The sequence below is a fragment of the Musca vetustissima genome, unplaced genomic scaffold (assembly GCF_032173495.1).
Source record: "Musca vetustissima isolate MV318-11 ecotype Yass unplaced genomic scaffold, APGP_CSIRO_Mvet_v1 utg24653, whole genome shotgun sequence".
Lineage (NCBI taxonomy): Eukaryota > Metazoa > Arthropoda > Insecta > Diptera > Muscidae > Musca > Musca vetustissima.
This window is the reverse complement of record NW_026882578.1, coordinates 246175-253866: the sequence shown is the minus strand read 5'-3', so window position 1 is coordinate 253866 and position 7692 is coordinate 246175.

The window sequence follows — 7692 nt, the reverse complement described above, 5'->3', positions numbered from 1 at the left end:
CGTTTTAGGATAGCCCCATACAACGGTACCCCCATTATTCGGTGTTTTGGGGAGCTTGGGTACGTTTTCTAACCGTATTGACTGCAATTTAGTGCTTAGAGTTTCCATTAGGTAGAAAATCTTCCTACCAAAAATAATTGATATAGGTCCGCTTTTTAAGATAGCATCCATATATATCGTACCCACAAATTATTCGATATTTTGGGGAGCTTGGACATGTTTTTTAACCCTATTGGCTGCAGTTTGGTGGTTTGTGTTCCCATTGGGTAGCAAGTCTCCCTACCAAAAATTATGGATATGGGTTCACTTTTTAAGATAATCCCCACATAACGGTACACCCATTATTCGGTATTTGGAGGATTTTCGTCACGTTTATTACACGAATAGGCTGTAATTTGGTTCTTAGTGTTACCATTGGGTAGCTAGTCTCCCTACCAAAAATTATGAATATTGGTCTACATTTTATTGCATCCCCATATAATGGTACCCTTATTTTTCTGTGTTTGGGCCAGTTTTTAGACACAATTTTACGAAATTTTCTTTGGAGTTATCAGCAAACATCATCTCAAATACTTAACCTATAAAGAATTTCTTTTTCTGTGTTTTTAATTTACTCGTCATTCTTTTTTCTTTTCGTGGAGAAAAAGGAACAAAAAAATCTATATCCGGGTGTTCGAATCTATTAGAAATGATTTTCGAAAGATTTTCGACGAGGGAGATGGGTCTTAGTCGTCGAGACCCCTCCCTAGCTATGTCAGCTTGATTTAGTTATTAGTTCACTTGTTATTTATTATTTTTCAGGATAATTTTGAAGTCGAAATATTTCGTCTTTTTATATGTAAATTACGGGTTAAGAAGATAAGGACAAAAAGACCCACAATAATTCGTGACAGAAGGAGGATATGTTGTACAAAAATATTCCTTCAAGACTTCTCCACCTCTCACTAGTTTCTTCAGGGTGTTCAATATATTAAAATTAATTTCAAAACAATTTCGAGGAGGAAGGAGAACCAAACACAAATTATATATAAAGACTCAATTTATATTAGGGTGTGGATGCTCATGATTTTTCCCACGACATCTCGAGAAGAGAAAAAATATATAAAAACTTTCAATTTATATTTTTGGGACCAGGTCTTCACGACCACTCCCAACTATGTCAGGATGTCATATATTCGTCTTAATTTTAGTTAATAATAGTTTACTTGTCCTTTTTTTAATCAGGAGTATTTTTTCCGGTACATCCTCTAATCAAGTTATTTCTTCATTATTTATTTCGCCAATAATTTATAATCACAAAAATTATTTATTTTATTACCAAATTACTATTTGTCGAAATCATTCACAATACACATTATCTATAAACCATTTAAAAAATTTTGTTTTTATTTTAATTTATAATATGATTCTTTTAATTCCTCAAATAAAAAAATATTCTTCCACTTTTTTCACTTTACTTTCAGAAAACTTTGTAATACTTTAAAATAATTACAAACACTTTACTACTCTTACCAAAATTTGCAACCACACTTTAAAACCTTTAACCTCCACAAGTCCTGTATGCCTATACGTTTTTATATATTTTTTTGCCAATTTTATTTGTTATTTAACGAACTATTCTTAACGCTACGAGATCACAATTAAGACTTCCACAATATTTTCACTTGAGATATTTTAAAAAAGAAAGAAAAAAGGCAGCGTGACAAAAATCCACAACAACACAACTTGTCATTTGATTGAATTGAAATGACAAGAAATAATAATAAAAAAAAGGAAAAACACTGACACGACTGACTGACTGGTGGCGGCACAGTTTTGATATCTTCTTCTCACAAATATTGTAATAAAATTACAACAAAAAAACGAAATAAATGTATTACCAATTGTAGTAGTAGTTGACGTTGTGTAGTATTAGTAGCCGTAGTAACAACAGCGATAATCAACGGGCAGCAGCAACCAGCAACCACAGCATCAAACTTTTCAATGTAAATTAAACAATTTTGTGTTGTGTTCGGTAGATACAACCAAAAATACCAATACAGCCAGTAAACGTACACACACATGCAAACATTCATCTGCAGATACACAGATACAATGTGAGATAGGAAAAAAACAGCAACAATGCCGGCATTGAGAGGCTGCAAATCATGAAAATGTATTCTTGGTTAGTTGGTCCAACTAAGAGAGCACACCCGAATCGAAAAGAGAGTAGTACTTGTGCCCGTTATGCATGTTGAGGGAGAATAATGGTATGATTGATTTTAGTAGTTGTCGGCCTGCAACAGGGCTTTGTTTAAGTGTGGGGAGGTATCAACCAACAATAAGAATACAACAAAAAAAAAGTATCCAGAAAATACCCACATTGTTGAGGCAATGGCAGAATATAGTGATTGACAATTGGTATAGGGATGCCATAAGGGATTTTTATAAAGAAGGAATATTAAAGAAGTAAAATTATAAAATATGTAGTCATATATAAAAGCAGATATTTATGAATGGTAGCAGAGTGGATGCGACTTAAAATTAATGGGCCATTAAGGTCTTGAATGTGGATCTACGTTTAGAAAGTAATCGATTCGGATGAAAGTGGTTTGGGGAGTATGTTAAGAAGCCAAATTCGCCCTAGGTCATGTTTTTGTTATATGAAGCTATGCATTTGTTGCTATTAATTCTCTGGTTCATGCTGAAAAAGTTACATATACAGTAGATATCGGATATAAGCACATCTCATATAAGAACAAATCGCATATAAGAAAGATTATCAAAAACACCGAGCTTATACTTTCTTATGTCCGAGTCCATATGTAAAAAACGTCTTTTAAGACAAATCTCCGGCTTTTTTGAGTTTCTTATATCCGATATCTACTGTATGCGTTTATGACTTATTCAGAATATTTTTAGGATGGTATGTCTCCAGTCAATTCGAATGAGGAATATTTTTATAAAACATTTTATCCTTCTATCTCGAGAATTCGCCATAGGTCAGGCTTTTATACCCTTTACCACACTGTGGTACAGGGTATTATGTATTTGTGCATATGTTTGTAACAGGTAAAAGGAAACGAGATAGACACGTGGTTCTTTTGGAGAATATGTATAGAATCACATTCTGAGTCGATTTTCGTCCGATTTAATGTAAATGGTGTACCAAAGTCCCTATATATCTTTCGATTTGCACGAAATTTAACATAGCGTACTGAATTAAGTCTAGAATAATTGTGTTAAGTTTCGTGATAATCGGTTCCGATTCAGATATAGCTCGGATATATATTTTCGTCCGATTTAATGTAAATGATGCACCAAAGTTCCTATATTTCTTTTGATTTGCACGAAATTTGGCACTGCGTACTGAGTCAAGTCGGTTCAGATTTTGATATGGCTCCCATATATATATTCGTCCGGTTTAATGTAAATGATGCACCATAGTCCCTATATATCCTTCGATTTGCACGAAATTTTGCATAGCGTACTGAATTAAGTCTAGAATGATGTGTGTTAAGTTTCGTGAATATCGGTTCAGATTTAGATATAGCTCTCATATATATTTTCGTCCGATTTTATGTAAATGGTGCACCAAAGTCTCTATATATCCTTCGAGTTGCACGAAATTTGGCATAGCGTACAGAATTGATTCTAGAATGATGTGTGGAACGTATCTGGAAATCGGTTCAGATTTCGTTTCCTACCAAACTCCTAATGTTTGTCCGATTACACAATGCACAATGTATCAAATTGAGGATACATATACTCAATGCGGTGAAGGGTATCATATAGTCGACCAAGTCCGACTTTACTTCTTTCCTTACTGGTTTTTTTTGCTTAACAACAATGGTGGAACCTTTATATAAGGCTTCGCCAAAATATGGACCGATATTTTTGTTATACATGATATATGGGATATATACGAAGATGAGGACAAATTTTGAGGATACACATGCATAGCAAAGCTCATATCATTAGCGCCGCTTTTTTGGCTACCTTCGCGGAATGGATTCTCAAGACAGTCTACTTGAGCTTTAGGTTGAGTTCAGCCTTTCTCTTTACACCGGCCGAAGATTTTTTTCTTCTTTGTGGATTTTATACTCTGACCTTACCTTTGGAAGTGAAAGGTAGGTCAGGCTTATACTACGGAGCATTGTTTGCTACTCGCACTTATCCCTCCGGATTTCCTAGATAACCTCAAGCTTCGCGTAATGGATTCTCGAGACAGTCTACTTAATCTTTAGGTTGGCTCAGCCTTCTCTTTATATCATCCGACGGGATGCTATTTTATTTTTTGCGAGTATGTGACTCTGCCTTCCCTGAGTAGAGGGAAGGTCAGGCTTTTCCTTCTAATCATCAGTTTGCTGTTCCCACCTGTTTCTTCGGCTCATTCTGGCCAGTTTTCGCCATTTGTGCCTTAGCGATGTCCTTACACACCACTTGCCCTACCATCTTATCAGCCCCTTTTCTCCTCTGACATTCTAAGACAGTTACTTCTGTTTTACCCAGTGGGAAACCAACAATCTAATTTGAACCCCTTCGATTGAAAAAGTACCTGTCTAATATCCTCAAAATACAGAAATTAAGAAGATACTCTGATATAGAGACCAAACCCAAAACGTAATCCAATATATCCCATCTTCCTAAATATTAAATAACAACATCACTCTCATTTGACATCCCTATCACTTCAAGAAAATCTACTTACCCCATATCATCTCAATCTCTACAAAAGAGACAGACAGACAGCCTGAGCTGAGCTAAATTAATCTGAATCATTATATTACGAATACAAAGAACAAAACAAAGTTGCAAAAAGTAAAAATAAAACAAAAATAAATATAAAACACCAGCAGATATGGAGTACAAGAATGCGGGATCTTTGGCCATATGAAAGTGCAAGTGCTAACGTACTACACATACATATGGGTATCGATGTGTGAGAGTATGTGTGTTTGTTATGTGAGGGTATCATCTCAATTGGGATAAATAAGGGAAATATAAATGGGTTGGCTGGCTGACTGATTGGAAGGCTAGCTTGTTTGTTAGTTACTAGATGGCTACACGGCTGCCTGCCTGACTGTCGTGGTAGTTGATTTGCTTAAGAAAGCATTTTCTGGATAACACTACTGGTGAGTGGTAGTGTTGGTGATAGCTGATGATGTTGTTGGTATTGGTAATAACAAAATTGTTAGTGTATGCGTAATGGACATACATGTTTTCTGAAATTCACAATCAGTTGTTTTGTTATTTTCTGCTCAGGCATTTTATTATTATTTTTGCTCTTATGGTTGTTGCTTCCTCCTCTTCTTACAAACAAAACAAAAACACACACAGAAAATACAAAGCAAACGGTATACCTACATATTGTTGATTGTTCTCAGTTTTGCTGATATCGCTGGCGCGTTGTTTGTATTATTATTGGTGGTGTGGTTGTTGTTGTTATTGTATTTCGTGCATGCTGTGAGTGTTGTTTATTAACAACAATAAAATTCAATTTATTTCAATTAACCAAACAATCGTCCACAACGTTTGTTTTGTTGTTGCTATTGTTGGCGTCGTCACTTTACCGTCGTACCACCAAACCAAATGTACGAACGACCAAACATACAACCAACCAAGCAATCCAACCTCATCTCATGCATCCATCCATCTATTCAGCCATTCATCCAACCAAATAAACAGCAATTGCCTATCAACAAACGGAACCGAACAGAACAACAACGGTGTTATTATTCTCTCAGTTATCTTCGGTTCGTTCGTTTTGTTCGTTGAATAGCAGTATCCAGGCCTCACTTACTTTACACCGACGATGATGATGATGGTGTAAAATGAAAACAATTTTGTTAGAATTCCTCTATGACTTTGCATTGAAATCATTTAAATGTTGGCGATCGTCAACCATCCAACCAACCATCAGCGTCGTCATCAAATTTTGTGGAGAATCACAGTGGATGCAGATACATGGCATATTAAATCAGTGTGACAATAATACAGTTATGCCCCCGTATTCAAAAAAATTTATGACACATTCACAGTGACCGAGAAAAAAAAATGTTTTGAATGGAATTGTAGAAAATTAATAAAAAAAAAATTACAAATGTAGTATAAAGAGAATAGGCTTGCGGAACTAGGGCCCATCCTAAGATCGAATATGAGCAATTTAAAAAATAAGAAGACATTTGACACAAAATCGAACTAATAATCTGGGGAATGGAAAATTCCTAATGGAGGTGAAAGCCTTTGGCGAGTAATTAGAAACCCAGAAGGACATATTTGCCATAGTTATTGAGTTATGATGCGATTAATTTTTTTGCTCGTAAGTCTAAAGTCCATGAAGGAAACGGTTTATACTTTTGTTTGCGGTTATTGCAGGTTATTTTTGAAATAACATATTTTCATTCAAATCGAATGAGGAATATTTTTGTAGGACATATCCTTCATCTATCTCGAATCCTTGTGTGTCTTTTTTGTCATTTTTTCTTGAAACGTAATTAAAATATACAAATATTCTACCAAAAAGGTATCTTATAAGATTTTAGATAAGGTCCCCAAAGACAAGTAATCCACATTCGAATGTTTTCATTGTCCTTTTTTTACTTTCAACCGATCCCTGCTCTGAAAACCTTTCAATTTCGAATAAAACATACAATGAAAACATACATATATCAATTTCTCGTCTTTGGGGAAACTTATCTAAAATTTTATGAGCCACAATTTCTTTCTGCATATGTTTGTAACAGGGAAAAATAATCGAGATAGACCCATGGTTCCTTTTGAGAACATGCATAGAATCACTTTCTGACTCGATTTATGCATGTCCGTCCGTCCATGTATTTTTGTGAACAAACTACAGGTCGCATCTATGATCCGATTTGGATGAAATTTAGCACATGTCACTTAATCGGCCCAAGGACGAACCCTATTGAAATTGGAGAAAATCGGTTCAGATTTAGATATAGCTCCCATATTTAGTTTCGTCCGATTTTAGGTAAATGGAGCACCAAAAGTCCCTATATATCTTTCGATTTGCACGAAATTTGGTATAGCCTACTGAATTAGGTCTAGAATTCAAATTTAGATATAGCTCCCATATATAGTTTCGCCGGACTTTAGGTAAATGGTGCACCAAAGTCCCTGAAAATCATTTGATTTGCACGAATTTTGGCATAGCGTATTGAATTAAGTCTAGAAGGACGTGTGCTAAGTTTCGTGAAAATCGGTTCAGATTTAGATATAGCTCCCATATATAGTTTCGCCCGATTTTAGGTAAATGGTGCACCAAAGTCCCTGAAAATCATTTGATTTGCACGAAATTTGGTATAACCTACTGAAATAGGTCTAGAATGATGTGTGCTAAGTTTCGTGAAAATCGGTTCAGATTTAGATATAGCCGATTGACACAACGTTAATATAAATTAATCTCTGGCAAGTTTGCTTTAAATCGATTCGGATATAGATATATCGTAGCTTCCATATATAATTTCGACTTATTTATGTTAATTGTACACCAAATTATCGCTATGTGTCTGATTGAGATTAAATTTTAAACAGTGCAGAATACCGATTTTATACCCTCCGTCTTATGGCTAATGAGGGTATATACACTTTGATAATGCGAAAATGTACCTCATCGAAATATTGGTTTTAGACACCATGTTTCTTTGGACCAAATCCGTTTCAGACAATTTGAGGTTGATTTACAAATGT